Source organism: Lutra lutra, chromosome 2 (genome assembly GCF_902655055.1).
Source record: "Lutra lutra chromosome 2, mLutLut1.2, whole genome shotgun sequence".
NCBI lineage: Eukaryota > Metazoa > Chordata > Mammalia > Carnivora > Mustelidae > Lutra > Lutra lutra.
Genome location: NC_062279.1, coordinates 151644117 through 151660500, shown reverse-complemented (window position 1 = coordinate 151660500; position 16384 = coordinate 151644117). Strand labels below are relative to the sequence as shown.

The 16384-nt window shown below is 36.7% G+C and overlaps 1 long non-coding RNA gene and 1 other non-coding gene across 2 annotated transcripts in view; one reads left to right on the top strand and one right to left on the bottom strand.

Moving 5' to 3' along the window:
• The window catches only part of LOC125093556 (uncharacterized), a 366248-nt gene that overhangs the window by 332017 nt on the left and 17847 nt on the right, over positions 1-16384 (top strand). The window lies entirely within an intron of this gene.
• LOC125094524 (U6 spliceosomal RNA) lies at positions 7824-7927 on the bottom strand. Its single transcript, XR_007125550.1, has one exon. It is a non-coding gene; the product is annotated as a U6 spliceosomal RNA (small nuclear RNA).

The window sequence follows — 16384 nt, the reverse complement described above, 5'->3', positions numbered from 1 at the left end:
GGAAATGGTAAATGTTTGCTGTATATTTGAATTTCTTGGCCTGGAATTGACACATATCACTTCTGCTCATATTGGCCATATGTGAGTGACAGGGCCTCATATAGAGTAAATGCAAGGGGGTTGGAAAGTATAATCCCTGGTTTGGCAGTGACTTTCAGGCAACAGCTCTGTACCATAGAAAGGGAACATGAATCTTTAGTAGTCTGCATTTATTGTATATTTTAGGCACATTCCAAGGTTCATTTCCATAATACCTTTTTACTACAAGTAAAAAAGTATGGTATCGCTTATTCTTTTTTTTCTATTAAGTAGGTTTGTAATATGAGTTAAATAGGTCAGTAAATGAAAAATGCTTAAAATAATGAATGGGTACATAGTAAGTATAAGCACTGATATCTATTATTTTTATATTTTATGAAAAAAACAGGTTTTTACCTTTATTTTTTAATGGTTATTCAAGGATTCCCAATGAGACCCTGTTCTACATTGGTATTCAATTCAGTCCATGAATTGTGGGTGTCTCTGTCTTCTCTGACCTATTATGAAGTCTGTAAGTTACCTTTAGAGTCCACTGAATGGAACAGATGAAGGAATATTCCATTTTATGTTCCATAATCAACATGTCCAAATTCACGAGACTAATAAATCCTCAGACTAATGTGGTTTCTGTGGTGTTGGGGGCTGCTGCTAGCAAGTTCACCAATTGCTTCCATACCTTTAACAGTATTAATTTCCTGTGGCTGCCATAACAAATTGCTGCAAACTTAACTTGGTGGCCTGAACAACAGAAATTATTGTCTCATAGTTCTGGAGGCTAGAAGTATGAAATCAAAGTGTTGTCATGGTTGAGTCCTTCCGGAGGCTTGGAGGGTGAATGTTCCATGCCTCCCTTCTAGCTTCTGGTGGTTGCTGACAGTCCTTGGTATTTTCTGGTTTCTAGCTGCACCTCTCTGATCTCTGTCTTTATTTTTCCATGTCATTCTTCTTGTGTCTCTGTGTCCACTATCCTCTTCTTTTGACACTAGTCATTAAATTAGGGCTCATCCTAACCCATGATGATTTCACCTTAATTAATTATAAAGATCCTATTTCCAAATAAGGTCATATTTATGGGTGCCAGGTATTTGGATGTGAAAAAATATTTTTGTTGAACACAATTCAGCCCACAGAATTAACTAAATTGATTATACTGAGATGATGATGATGATGATGATGATGATAACAATAATATGCTTGTTATGTACTAGACATTAAGTTAGGTACTTTATGAAAATTGCCTTATTTAATCAAAATACCCCTATGAAGCAAGGATATCATTATTATTTTTACTATTACTATCATCATCATCATCATCACACTATTTTCATATGAGTTGACTGAAATATGGAGAAGTATGGATACCTTACCCTAGGTGAGAAAATGAATTGATAGAACTAGAACTGAGATAGTCAGTGTCAGTCCAGAGTCAAGGCTCTCATTCAATGTATTATACAGTTAACATCTGTGTCCAACTCAGTAATTGCTCCTGAAGTCAGTAGAAGTGTAGATCCTTCCTCCAGTCCTAATCTAGCACATGAGGCACCTCTCTTTTCCTGTTCCCTTCTTATGTTTTCCTCTTGAACCTTCCTGTTTATATGAATATGCTTTTCCCATTTCCATCTCAGAGCTCTCAGAATGATTCTGCTCTTCTCCAGCTCAGTTAACCACAGCCAAAGAAGATTAGTTGAACCTTTTCTTAAAGCTGTGCTCTTGCTCAAGGCAAATTTTCAGTGCCAGCTTCCTTCCTTGGAATCTCTGGCTGATATGTCATGTAATTGCAGAGCAGAAGGAAGCCTTTCTACTCTTCCAGTTTGGCTTGAATGTTTGCACAAGGCTTTGGAGAGAACATGGATTATTATTCCTCCCACCTAGAGAGAAATCAGAAATTACTATTTTGGTGGGAAGAAAAGTTTTTTTTTTCCTTTGAAGTTTTATAAATTACAATTATCTGTTACAATAAGTAAAAATTAAAGACAAAAACAAAGATGTATAATGGCCTGACTAATTATCGCCTTCACAGTGATACCTGCATTTCCATGTGCCTGAGGTAGCTGGTGTTAATAAGCTAATGTATATCCTTCCAATTTTCCCAGTCTTCAGATATGTGTATATAAAATAATGTAAGTGTTTAGTTAGACTTATTTTAAGCCAAACAGAATCATACTATACATATTACTTTGAAACTTTCTCTTTTTAAAATATATCATATATATATATATGTATATGTATCCATGTATATATGGATACATAAGGTAATAAGGTAATATTTTGTTGTTTCTTGTCCACCAATGAACTTGAGCATCTTTTTATGTTTGTTGTCCATGTGCATTTTCTCTTCTGCAATTTGCATATATGTAGACTTTACTATTTTATTTTTTGAGTATACATGGTAACTTTGTATGTTACAGATACTGGTCCTTTATATATTATGAATATATAATGGATATCATGGCTATTTTCATCCAGGGTTTAGTCCTTGGACCCCCTTCTATAACCCATTGATCTCTTGGATATATCATGCAGTCACAAGCCATTGAAAGTCTCTAGGTTGCTGACTTCCAAATTTATATCTCCAGACTAGATCTTTGCCTGACTATCAGACTTGCATATCCTATTATGTTCTCATCATCACTCTTAGCCTGTATCATAAAATTCACCATGTCTTACACAGAACTCCTAATGTTTTGTTCAAAACCAACTATACCTGTGCTTTGTCCCATCTTAATTTATGGGAATCCCATCATTCCATTGACTCAGCTCCCAAATATCTTTTTTTTCCCCCCAAAGATTTTATTTATTTATTTGACAGAGATCACAAGTAGGCAGAGAGGCAGGCAGAGAGAGAAGGGGAAGCAGGCTCCCTGCTGAGCAGAGAGCCCGATGCGTGGCTTGATCCCAGGATCCTGAGATCATGATCTGAACCGAAGGCAGAGGCTTAACCCATTGAGCCACACAAGCACACCAACAATATTATTTTTTTTAAAGATTATTTATTTATTTATTTGACAGACAGAGAGCCATCACAAGTAGGCAAAGCAGCAGGCAGAAAGAGAGGGAGAAGCAGGCTTCCCATGAGCAGAGAGCCCGAAGCAGGGCTTGATCCCGGGACCCTGGGACCATGACCAGAGCTGAAGGCAGAGGCTTAACCCTCTGAGCCACCCAGACACCCCCCTTCAGCTCCCAAATATCTTGTAACTGCCCATGTGTCCTCTCTTTCTTCCCAAGGTTGAAATGCCACACCAAATCCTTCAGCAAATCCTTTTGTCTCTCTTTCAGGGCATATTCACAGTGAATTACTTCATACTCCTTCATCATCTCCATTCTGGCTTAAGTCAGAATCTATGTAACAAATAGAACATGCATATATATTCTATTCATTATATATTACATGTTATATTCCATAATAATATTATATAAAGTTACATATATAATTTATAATATTTTTGTTCTAAATTGACAATTTACAGAAGTAGGATTATTCCATATGTGTTGTGCTGTTGTGTCAACTTTTCTCCCATTGTTTTATTTTTATTTTCAATTTGTGCTCTTTTTCTTGCCACACATTTGCCTCATCCACTGTCCCTCAACCCATATTAACAAAATGCATCTTTTTATGCATAGTTTCTTCATGCTTCTATAACCACTTACAAAAATATAGATATATAGTCACTTATAAATATATAAATAAAGGGATTTGGGAGTTCTTTGTTTGCTTTAAAAAAAACCTCATTGTGTCTCCCATACATTTTTCTACATGTTAACTACCTGTCAGTAGTTAATAGAAATCCCATCAAGTTAACTGTTATTGCTTAACTTCATTTTAATGACTGCTCAGTATTCCATGAAAAATGTAGATGCACTAAAATTTACTTAATCTTATTCTCCTGATGGATATGTCTAGTTTCTGACATTTTTTTTTTTTGCCCCTGAGAAATAATTCGGTTCCTTTCATTTCTTTTTTTTTTTAAGATTTTATTTATTTATCTGAGAGAGAGAGAGAGACGAGAGAGTGAGAATGAACAGGGGAGAGGGGCGGAGGGAGAAGGAGAAGCAGAGTCCCTGCTGAACAGGGAGCCAACACTGGGATCCCTCCTGGGACGCTAGGATCATGACTTCAGCCTGAGGCAGCTGATTAACCAAGTGAGCCACCCAGTTACCCCTCAGTTCCTTTTATTTCTATAGGATAGGTTCCTGAGAGTGAGACTTCTGGGTTGAAAGAGATTCTTGGGTCAAAGACATATTTTTATTTTGAGCAGATGTTTCCAGCTTTCTTTCCAAAATGGTTGTAACAAGTAACATGTCCACAAGTGATGTATGTGAGTACATTTCTCCTATTATTGCTGGTAATCTGTGTTACTATACTTTTCAACCCTTGGCAGGAAATGGATACATAAGGTAATATTTTGTTGTTTCTTGTCCTCCAGTGAACTTGAGCATCTTTTTATGTTTGTTGTCCACTTGAATTTTCTCTTCTGTAATTTACATATATGTAGATTTTACTATTTTATTTTTTGAGTATACATGATAACTTTGTATGTTACATACTGGTCCTTTATTTGTCAACGTATTGCTATTCCCTTACCCCTATTCTTCCCATTTTATTGACTTTATAATATATTTTCCCCCCATTTTTATGGTCAGTTACATTATATTCTTTTTAATGCTTCTGGGTTTTCTGTGTTTTGGGGGGCCTCCCCAACCCCTAGGTAGTTTTGTGTATATGGTCCTTTGATTTTATGCTTTTTACATTTAAATAGTTTATCCATTTACTTTTTTTCTTACATTTAGCATGAGATAGATAGATATACAACCTTATTTTTCTTTAGAAAGATAACCCACCACTAGAACTACTTAATAATTTATCATTTTTTCCATTGTCTTGAAATATCACCTTTGTCATATTTTACATTTTTTTTCTTTTTTTAATTTAAATTCAATTAACCAACAAAAAGTATATCATTAGTTTCAGATGTAGAGTTCAGTAATTCATCATTTGCACATAACACCCAGTGCTCATCACATCACGTGCCCTCCTTAACCCATCACCCAATTACCCTGTCCCCTCACCCACCTCCCCTCCAGTGACCCTCGATTTGTTTCCTAGAGTTAAGAGTCTCTCATGATTTGTCTCCCTTTCTGATTTCTTCTCATTTGGTTTTCCCTCCTTTCCCCTATGATCCTCTGTATGGTTTCTTATATTCCACATATGATGAAACTATATGATAATTTTCTCTCTCTGATTGGCTTATTTTCTCAGCATAATACCCTCCAGTTCTATACACATTGATGTAAATGGTAAGATTTCATCCTTTCTGACTGCTGAGTAATATTCCATTACACACACACACACACACACACACACACACACACCTTCTTTATCCATTCTCTGTCAAGGGACATCTGGGCTCTTTCTATAGTTTGGCTATTGTGGACACTGCTGTTATAAACATTGGGGTGCAGGTGCCCCTTCAGTTCCTCAAGAAATTAAAAATAGAGCTACCCTATGACTCAGCATATATTACATGTTTTATATATACTGAGATTGCTCTCTGGAATATTTTTATAGTTTCTTATTTGTTTATTACTGTTCAATACTATATTAGTATGAGTACAGAGAAGTTGAAATTCAGGTCACATTCCATACTAGTTAACTAGTTAGCTACTGTTGCTTAGTGGCTTACAGCAATAGACTTTTTTTTTTTTTTTTTTAATCACTCACATATCTTGTTAGTTGCTTGGGTGGCTTTTCTGATCTGAGTCACTTCTGGTCTCTTCTGGGCTTGCCCATGGACCTGTGGTCAGCTGGTGCATTGGCCAGTAGCTGGATGATCTAGCATGCTCACACTCACAATGTCTGACTGTTGTAGGATGTTCACATCATGCCTCAGTCTCCTCCACTTGATCTTTCCTACTTCAGCAGACTACTTTGGGCTCAGGTCCCTGGTAGTTTCAGAGAGAGAGAAAACCCTAATGTGAAGCACTTTTAACCCTATTTATATCATGCTTACCAATGTGCTTGTGGTGAAAGCAAGCCAAAGGCCAAATTCAGAGTGAAGGCAGGTAGCGAGGAAATATGTCCTGCCACTTGATGAAAGAGGTATGCATGCAAGAACTGGAGGCGTTTGCAGCCATTTTCAGAATCTTCCACACTTTAAGAATCTGAATGAGAATTTGCTTTCCAGTGTCAAATAGGATCCGGCCACTCTCTAGATTATAAATTGCCTTTGGCGTCTTTGATTTTCAGAATAAACTCCAGAACTCTCATTATGACATAGTCTGGCCTCTGCCTACCTCTTCTCAGCAGTGCCCCATTCATAATACCCTGGGCTCCATCATGCAGAAATATTCTATTTTCATACCTCCTGTACCTTTGCCCAGCTTAAGACAATGGTAAGAGATCTTTATCCTCCTCCCTCCGTGTTTTTGGTTTGATTCATATTGGAACCTGTTTCACTATGTCCTTGCTTGTTCCTACCCAAAAAATAAGTGGCTCTTTTTTTCTTGGAAACATGCTAGTAGCCACTGGGCTTCTCATTTGTGTGGTAATCCTTAAGCAAAAGGTCACTGTTCTCTTGTACCTGCAACTCTTGGGAGAAGAAGCCTCTCCCTTTCTCCCTTATCTCTTGTGGTCTATCCACCAAGACGATTCCTTTCCTGGAGGAGGAAGCCAACCTGTGATTGGGCAGTAAGTCACAGGTGAGATGGGAGGTAAAAGACTCTATCATGTCCTCCAATTAGCAGCTTCACCTTTGCAAAGGTTTGGGCCCATGCTGGCTATAGAAGAGCAGATAACCCTACTTTCTCTTAGGTAATTGATTCTCGTTTCTATTAGGTAGACTCTGGACAGAACAAGAGTGATGTCCTACAACCTGTGTACCTGTATCTGGAATGTTTTTCTTCTTCTTTCCATTGATCTGTCCTTTCAACTGATATTCATTGAATGCCTGCTGAATGCCATTGTGCTAGATGCTGAAGATATAATGATATATTAAATCAACCCAGTCCCTGTTCTGATGGTGTTTGTAAGTCGAAGTGATTCTCTTGTAAAGTCTTTCTCCATTTCATTCCCACCCCATCCCTACTTCTTATAGCCAAGTGTCTATTTTAATCTTTGGTCTTACTACAATTTTAGCCCATTTGTCATTTCCCAGGGGAAGTACACACACACACACACACACACACACACACACACACACACACACAGGTTTACTTCCCTAAGCCACACCCCTCAGGAGAAGGATGATAATGATAAAGAAAAGGCACTTCTGAATCAGGGCTCATGCACAGAAGAATTATTATGACTCCAATCCCTTAACTTTCTTTCACCCCCCTCAGGATCCCTGACAGTTTACATATTCTTTTGGGTGAATAGTAAAGGGCTTTCTTGGTAGTTCATGGACTGATTTCTATTGTCTTTTTTGTGCTTTAACCAGAGCTGCTGACTGTCTTGGATTTAGCTTTCTGAGACCACAGAACCTGGATTCTAACACTCACTGCAACTCTGTAACTCTGGTTGGGGTGGGAAGCAGACACTTCTCTGGGGTTAAAGCTGTCTATTTAGCTACCCAGTGTAGCTGTGCTACACATTCAGTTTCCTTACGGAACATTTTTTAAGAGTTTTGGAAAAAGTTAACTTAGATCTAATTCAGAGAACATTTTAATGGATCCATCTTTGTTTTGCACTTTAAAATTATTATTATTATTATTATTATTATTTAGTACATGCTTGCTACATGCCAAACAAATTTCCTCTTTTTTTTCTGTATGGATTTTATTTTTCAATTGAAAATATAGAATGCTTCTCAAATTTATGTGTGATCCTTGCACAGGGACCATGCTAATCTTCTCTGTATTGTTCCAATTTTGGTACAGGTACAGCTGAGTGAGCAATAAACATATTTCCTCTTTAAAACTTAGTGGTCCTAACAAATCTACCCATTTTATGGATGAGGGATCAATGGTCCAGAAAAGAGATTTGCTCAAAGACAAATAATCATCTTCCTGTCCCTCAGTCTTATTCCTAGGATCTCAGGCTGGATTTTCAGCTTGAGCATTCATCAAGTTCTAGAGCAACTTGCTAGTGACTTTTGGGGCTGTCTGAAGAGCCTTGCTGGCAAATAAATTAGGTCTTACCTCTTCCTCAACATAGTTCAACATTCCACTGTACTGTCTTCATTTGTTGAGGGGCCTTTGATTGGCTGAACTGTGAGGAAGCACTCTATCCTTTTCATCTCTGGAGTCTTGGAGCCCAGCTTATTATAATCTACCATATTATAATGAATTAAACTGTTGGGAAATTTTGAGGGTGAGGCATTCTCTGTCTCTTTGCTCTCGTCTATGAAAGCAACCTGATCAAAGTCCCTAAGGAAGTGTACCTGAGTAGACCTGTGAGTATCATGGGAGTAATAATCATCCTCCTAGCTCCCAAGCCTCTAACTTTACAGTGGAACCACCTTGCCTGCTAATGCATCAGAAATAGAAGATAAATAATAATGGTTGCTATTTATGATATGATGATTCTGTGTCCAATGCAACTGCAAACTAATTACAAGTATTATCTCATTTAGTCTTAACACCTCTTAAGAAGGCATTGCTTTTTTCTCATTTTATAAATGAGGACACTAAAGCACAGGAAAACTAAGTAACCTGCTAATGTTACACTTCAAATGACAGAGCTAGGCTTCAAATCAAGGCACTATGACTCCAGTATTTGAGTCTATAAAAGAGAGATGACAAAACAATCTCTTCATGACATTTCAGAAAATGTCCTGAAAACCACATGAGGCTTTGCTTTGTTTTATCATTAACAAGACAGGGCAGTAGGACTGGGGCCGACCCAGTAGTAGGTCAGGAGTTCCAGATTCTCATCCTGACTCTGACAATTTGTATAGGCTTTTTGCACTGTAATGTCTTCATTTGTAGAATGATAGATGGAGCCAGCTGGTTATGACAAAGATGTCACGGACTTTGCAGTCAGACAAAGTCTAAAGTTGATTTCACCACATAATAACTGTGCATGCTAGGGCAGGTGTCTTAATCATTCTGAATTTTTTTTTTTTTTCATATGTGGTTTGGGATTAAAGCCTTAAAATAAAAGCTGTTGCGGCAGATAAATGTGTTATATAAAGAGAGAAGCTCAGGTCAGGCTTGTGGCAGATGCCCAGATTAATGCTCCATGACATGGTCAGGTTCTTCAGTAGGTGAGTCTGGAAACAAGATGTGGTTCCCAGAGCTCCTGTCTCTCTTTTGCACCTTTCTTTTTCTTTCTTTCTTTATTTTTTTTAAGATTTTATTTATTTGTTTGACAGACAGAGATCACAAGTAGGCAGAGAGGCAGGCGGGGGTGGGGAAGCAGACCCCCCACTGAACAGAGAGCCCCATGTGGGGCTTGATCCCAGGACCTGAGCCAAAGGCAGAGGCTTAACCACTGAGCCACCCAGGTGCCCCTAGCATCTTTATTTTCATTGGCATTCAAGGCCAAGCAACCCTCCTGATCTGTGGCTGTGGGATGTGTGGCTTGAATGTTTATGAAGCTTGTCTCTCTGGCAGCCATAACATGCCAGGATTCTCTTCATGGTTCCTTGTTTTAACAACTCACTTTTCTTGGCACATGACCTTTGACTGCTCTAGTTATAAGATTTCTGTGATCTCTCAATATCCTGTTTCTGTAGTCCTTGAGGGAGTCCAAGCAGCCCTATACCCTTTCACCCTTTTCCTGCTGGGGTTCTTTACAAAAAATGTTATAAATGAATGTTATACATAAGGCAAAAAAAAAAAAAATCAGAAGGAAAATGTTTTGTTAATAGCCAAGAATTTAGCACACACTAATACATGGATATCTGATAATCTTGAATTAGAGTTGATAAATAAAAGAGGAAGTGAGGTGTCTTATCTCTCCCAAATTTAAGTATTGGGACTCATGGGTGAAAGCATACCTGTAGGGGAAGGAGCATGTAAATGGGCAGCAAGTTCCCTGAATGTATTCACCCAAACAAGGACATGGGGTGGGAAAAAGGAGACTAAAAAGGAAGACAGTCTGCCCTGGAGCTGAGGCTCTGCCTCAGAGATTTTTGCCACAGAAGACAAAATGAAAATAAGATGGGCAATGTGGGTTCCTGCCTTATAAGTTACAGTGGGCTTGTTCTCCAGTAACTGTGGCCCAATGAATACCATGGGCTCTGATCAGTCAGCTCCACAAAATAGGCCTGGCATGAGAAACAATTTCAACATTTGAAGGAAAAGTTCTAAAAGTATTCTCCCTCACAACATATTAATCAGAAAGGAGTCTAATGTATTTCCTTTTCAAACAGCCAGATGATTCACTTTTAAAAATTCATGTTAAATTCCTAGATTAACAAGGTGGATAGAATCATTGAGGGCATCTAGTCTACCAACCAATCTTTTTGAAAGCTCCAGAAAGAAGTGACTTTCTAAAGAAGATTTCCAGGGTTCTATATTCCTTAACCAGTATTCTCCCCCTATACTATAGTATACACTTAATCTTGAAATGTTGTTATATTGTTTCTTTACTCTCTTGTCTTCTTATGGTTCCTCATTCTTGTTTTTTGAAAAATTTATTTCCAATACTAATGTATATCTTCCCTATGTCCAGAAAGGATTTACTCGTGTACATAGACTAGTAAGACAGCAATTCCAGCTATACACCCATTAGAACTAAGTCAATCAGAGAAAGACAATTATCACATGATCTCTCTGAAATGAAGAATTTGAAAGACAGGGTGGGGGTTTGGGGGTAGGGAAGGAAAAAATGAAACAAGATGGGATCGGGAGGGAGACAAACCATAAGAGACTCTCAATCTCACAAAACAAACTGAGGGTTGCTAGGAGGTATGGGGGTAGGGATAGGGTGGCTGCATTATGGAGAGTGGGGAGGGTATGTGCTATGGTGAGTGCTGTGAAATGTGTAAGCCTAATGATTCACAGACCTGTACCCCTGGGGCAAATAATACATTATATGTTAATAAAAATAATTAAAAAAAAGAAGTACATATCTCCATCAAAATAATTATATGCAAATATTCACATTACCTTTATTCATAATACTCTCAAGCTAGAAACATGTCATAAATCCATCAACAGAAACATAGATGAAACAAAAATTGTGATATATTTATACAATGGAATACTACACAGCAGCATAAAGGAAAAACTATTGATAAACACAATAACAAGATGGATTTCAAAGACATTATCTTAAATAAGAGAAACCAGACACAAAAAATTGTGTAGTCTATGATCTTATTAATATGAAGTTCAAGGATGGCTAAAATTAATCAATGCCACAGAAGTCAGATGATGGAGTTGGGTTTGGGAACTATTGATTGGGAAGGGAAATAAGCATATTGGAGTGTGAAAATACTCAAAATCTTGTTCTGGGTGGTGGTTATAAGGGTGTGTAAAAATGCAAACAAGCATAAGCCTGTGTACTTTTTAAATACATAAATTATGCATGTGTTTAAAACAAATATTTAAAAGAGCAGTAGACTGGGTGTTACACACGAACAATGAATCTTGGAACACTACATCAAAAACTAATGGCATATTGTATATGCCATTATGGCATTATGGTGGATAACATAATATAAAACAAAAAAACAAATAAATAAATAAATCTTAAAAGAAAAAAATAAAAGAGCAGTAGAAAAGCTGGAGCTATGCCAATGGAAAGACCAATTAACATACCCCAAACCTAGGCTAATAGAGTTATGATCATTGAATATCAACTTTAATTTTGAGATAGCAGCCAATGGAAAAAAAAATCCTAGTCATTTGTCACTCCCATTTTTTAAAATAAAAAGAAAATCATCATAGAGAGAGATTTTAAAAGTGACATTTTCCCTGTAAAATTAACTTATGTAGTCTTTTAAATGAAAAACATTGGACAATATAATGGACAAAATCTCTGACAGTAATTCAGCAGAAATGTTGAAATATCTTAATAAGCCCATTTTTTTCTACCAATCTCTCATAAAGATGACATTTATGATGAAATGTAATGAAGAGATTTTCTTAGAGGAGAAGCCAATGAGATCCAAGTGATCATGACTTGTCTAACGGCCCAGAAAAAGAAATTTGACCAAAACGACTCACTGTGATATGTACGTGAAATACCTCGGGATCTTGTTAAAATTTGATGAAGATTCAGTAATTTAGGTATAAGGCTGAGATTCTGTATTTTTAGCAAATTCCTGGGTGATGTAGTTGTTGGAACAAGGACCACATTTTGAGTAACAGTGGCTTAGACCATTCAGGAAGTGTTAACTCATCATTTGTATTATTTGTATTGGGATGTTTGCTAAAAATCAGATTTCTGGGCTTCCTTTCCATAGGAGGTGGGACCAACAATGCTTTTTTGTTTTTAACAAATCTAAAGGAGATTATGTCATACACTAAAATTGTATAGTCACTGACTTAGAGAAATAGACTTGTGACATGTCCCTTGCAGTTTTCCAGTAATTATAATTGTTGCATCTAGTTTCACATATCAGGAGAAGAAAGAGAAAGGGAAAGAACATATTTTCAATATCTCATATACATCAGTCACTTAATGGATGTGCAATTAACCTTAGTTAATTTAATACTAATGAATATCCTATGAGATGGAATTATTTTCAATATTTTAGAGTTAAAGATAATAATCGATCATTATTCACCACCTACTATGTCCTAGACACTATAATAAATTCTTTAAAAGTACCATCTCAAAGAGAACACAATGGAGTAGTTTCTGTTGGTTCATCTCCATTTTATAGTTCAAATAATGATGCTCCTCTAGAGTCTGTTTGACTTTCTAGAGCCCAGGCCTCAATCCCTGCATGCAGGGTCACTGTCAACTGACATCATATAGGAAGGCCAGGTTGCAACCCAGATTATTTATTTATTTATATTTATTTATTTTGCTTCAACTATAAGAATTTAATCAATTTGGGGCGCCTGGGTGGCTCAGTGGGTTAAGCCGCTGCCTTCGGCTCAGGTCATGATCCCAGGTCCTGGGTTCGAGCCCCACGTCGGGCTTTCTGCTCGGCAGGAAGCCTGCTTCCTCCTCTCTCTCTGCCTGCCTCTCTGCCTACTTGTGATTTCTCTCTGTCAAATAAACAAATAAAAATCTTTTAAAAAAATAATAAAAAAAAAGAATTTAATCAATTTGTGCATCTTATTTTCTTTTCATTTTGCTGTTATTACTCCATCTTTCAATTATTTTGCTCTGAGGAGTATCAGTGAAAAGACTTAGGGCATTAGACTATAATTGTTAACAACTGTATAGTATTTTACAGTTTATATATAAATTGTGTACAAAATACTTTAGCTGATTTGATTCTCTAAACCACATGTATCTTGTGAATGAGGAAAATAAGTATCAGGAAAATGGAATTAATTCTCTGTATTTCAGATGTCAAGCTTCTCACTCCAAATCTGTGAACTTCCCCTAGGTCAATCAGCCAAGGGAAGAGAGAGAAGAATGTGGGAAGTGGGAAAACCAATCACTTGAGAATCCGCAGTTTTGCTTTTTGGTCCTGGCCCTGCCAATATTTGGATGCATCCTGGGGCAGTCTGATTTCTCTCTTTGAGCCATAACATTTTCAATCTTAAAGCAAGGGGTTAGAGTAAACTTGTAAATTTTATTTTATATTTTGGGGGGGGGGATATTTATTTATTTATTTATTTATTTATTTATTTATTTATTATTTCTTTTCAGCGTAACAGAATTCATTGTTTTTGCACCACACCCAGTACTCCATGCTATCGGTGCCCTCTACAATACCCACCTCCTGGATCCCCCAACCTCCCACCCCCCGCCCCTTCAAAACCCTCAGATTGTTTTTCAGAGTTCATAGTCTCTCATGGTTCACCTTCCCTTCCAATTTCCCTCAACTCCCTTCTCCTCTCCATCTCCCTATGTCCTCCATGTTATTTGTTACGCTCCACAAATAAGTGTCAAGTATCATATGGTTTCACTTATTTGTGGAGCATAAACTTGTAAATTTTAAATAGTGTTGACCCATTTTTATCAAAACTTTTTCTTTAAAAAAAATCTTACAATGGACTACTAACTCATAAGGCAAATCTCATGGTAGATAGTTAAAAACTGAACACTGAGAACCCATCACTTTCCATTCTAAAGTAGGGCAAGAATTTCACATGTTTTGTTCACTAATTTCCTAAATCATTGTCTGATACCCAGTAGGTACTCATTAAATACTTTTGAATGAACTAGGCTTCTTTAGGGTTTTCTTGGAGCTCCCTGGGAAACAGTGTAGAGACTGCTGGATCAACAGGTGTCAAGCTTCTTTGTGGTCCTAAGAGGCCACATTTCTTAGAAACTAAAACTTCTCATAAGAGTTCAGACAAAAAGTAGAGATTTCTCTGAATATCCCTTTTATATAGGGACCTCAGGTGTTTCCAGGTAAAGTCATTTCCACAAAACCAGAATTCTGCTGTGCTATTTTCCACATTACATTATTTGATATGTTTAAGGATTGGACAATTTGTTCTGCATTCTTTCTTGAGAAAATAGCAACCAAATAACAAAGCAAAACAGACAAAAATTGAATTTACTTAGTGACTTCATTTTTCCTTTTTTTCTTTGTTATGAATGCTGTGGACAAATCTTTTCCTCTCCGACTCTTCTGAAAAATTCCTGGGTCTTCATGGAAACTAGTTTTACTTGTATGTTGTCTACATGTCTGATTATGACAAAACTGAGACTTTATTCTTCTATTTTTAGATTTGTAAAGAAGTTTTATTATGAAAAACTTCAAAAATACAAAAAAATGGGATGAATTACTAGCACAATATTTATAATTATTTAGAATAATTTAAAATTATGAATAAAATACATTCTCATACACTCTTAGATTCTACATTGCTGGGAGTTTGTCTCATTTACTTTACCTAACCTCATTTTCCTTAATGAATAATTTCAAAGCAGATTCAGGCATCATATCATTTCAGTCCTAGTTTGGCATACTGTCAAGATTTTGTTTTCTTTTATTTGGGGCAGGAAAGAAATTTAAGCTTTGGGAAGAAGAGTGTGCATAGTCCACTTTCATTTATATTTTAAATGGACTCCATTATATAATTGGATAAATTGGTAGGAGTGATTGGTTATACTCATTGAAATATTTATGTATACATGTATACATATATAATATATTACACATATATGCATATGTATTATACATACAATATATACTACATAATAAATATGTATAACTTAGTATTGTGTAGAAGTCACTATCTATATTTCCTTATTTAATCACTATAACTACTTCCTAAGGTAAACTCTACTTCTTTATTTTATAGGTGAGAGAACAGAGACTAGAAAATAAGTGGATATGGAATTGACCTGAGAGCTTATACTGTGCACAGCCTGCCATATTGCAGTTGAGATTTGGTTTTGGCTTACAATGCACAGTTTTCTTTCTTCTCCTTTAGAGTTGCAACAAGAGCTATAAGGACCCTAGGTATTATCTGAGGCAATAAGGTTTAGCCCTGGGTCTTCATTAGAGTGACCTCATGCCCAGGTGCTTTCTCAGACCAATCAATTAAATCAGGATTTTCTGAGGAGGTACCAACTCTGGAATTTTTAGAAGCATCCCAGGTAATAGCAAGGATGGAGGATCATTGATGTATCTTAAAAACAAAAACAAAACAAAAACAGGAACACCAAAAAACTCTTCACATTGAGGTGAGGAGTTTAAAGTCTATTGAGATGAAAGGATTTCTTCTATATTTCGTAGTTCATGCTGAGTAGATCTGAGCCTAGTCCAGATAGAGGAAAGTGAGGTGTTCTCCTTTGGGGTCCATCTTGATTTTGGCTCAGATCATGATCTCAGAGTTGTGAGATGGAGACCTGTGTGAGGTTCCACACTCATCAGGGAGTCTGCTTCTCTCCCACTCACTTTCCCCTTCCCCCTGCCACACACACTCTCTCTCAAATAATCAATCAATCAATCAGTCAATCTTAAAAAAAGTGATGGGAAGTTTTTCTAAGAATGATTGAGCCCACAAAATGGAAAGAAAATTTTATACAGTTTCTATTCCACAATACTAAAAATAGCTCTTGTCAACTTAGATGTCCTTCAGAAGGTGAATGGATAAATTCCATCCAATGAAATATTATTCAGTGTTAAAAAGCAATGAGCTACTAAGCTATGAGAAGACATGGAGGGACATTAAATGCACATTACTAGATGTAAGAAGCCTATGTGAGAAGGCTTGATACTATATGATTTCAACTCTATAACATGCTTTAAAGGTTAAAACTGTGGAGACATCATTTTTATAATATTCTAAGTTAAAAGATATGGGCATAAAATAATGA